The sequence below is a fragment of the Triticum dicoccoides genome, chromosome 2B (genome assembly GCF_002162155.2).
Source record: "Triticum dicoccoides isolate Atlit2015 ecotype Zavitan chromosome 2B, WEW_v2.0, whole genome shotgun sequence".
NCBI lineage: Eukaryota > Viridiplantae > Streptophyta > Magnoliopsida > Poales > Poaceae > Triticum > Triticum dicoccoides.
Window position 1 is genome coordinate 64,114,984 of NC_041383.1, and position 1,076 is coordinate 64,116,059.

The window sequence follows — 1,076 nt, forward strand, 5'->3', positions numbered from 1 at the left end:
GTTATATTTATTTTCTTTTATTTATTTGTGAGTAGTTTTTCATCTAGTTTGCCAAAATTCAACATTTTCAGAGTTCATTTTGTAGTGATTTTCATTTCATGGTCATTTTGTAAACGATTGAAAAATAGCAAATATTTTTTTTTCTTTTCTGCTTTATTTTTACTTCTATTTATTTCTGAATAGTTGTTTCTTTTCTGCTATATTTATTTTCTTCTATTTATTTCTGAGTGGTTTTTTTCTTTTGTTTTTTTCTTTTCAGCTATAGTTTTTCTTCTTTTCTGCTATTTTTTCTTTTTTGCAAAACTTGATGGTCAAAGTCTGAAGTTATAACTTAAAAAAAAGAAATGTCGACGTGCAATTAGTTTTTGCCATAACAGAAGAAGTCCGGAGTTGTAATAAGTTATTAAAAATAAAAAAGAGGTGCAATGCTCGTTAATTTGCTTCAAGCCATTCGAAATAATGTAAACTGCACTGCGCATAGCTCCATGCAGTCTACCGTATTCCTAAAGGCTTGAAGCTAAGCAACGTGAGCATTGAGCCTCTTCTTCATCGTCTCTGCACTCAGGGCTTATAAACCGCTCCTAGTCCCTCTCACTTCGCGAGGTGGGACTAAAAAACAGCTTGCCATAACCTCATTAGTACCGGTTCGTGGTACGAACCGGCACTAAATGGTGGTGGTGGGGCCATAGCCTGACCGCAGGCTGACACAACCTCTTTAGTACCGGTTCGTGGCATGAACCGGTACTAAAGGTTCGCCACGAACCGGTGCTATTGATCGCCGCCACGAACCGGCACTAGTGTACACATTAGTGCCGGCTGAAATTCCAACCGGCACTATTGTGCTTCACATTTGACCCTTTTTCTACTAGTGGCTGTGGCCTGGTGGTACGTGTCTGCTGCTGCCCTCGAAAGGGCGCTGGTTCGAGTCCGCTCTTTTGCACAACTTTTTTTTGTTTATTTTTCAAAATACGTACATGAAAAAAAAACAAGGACCCGTGGCAGGATTCAAACTCGCGACAACTTTGGGTAGCACGTACACGACGTTCCACTGCGATTTATCAACTTTGGTGACCGTG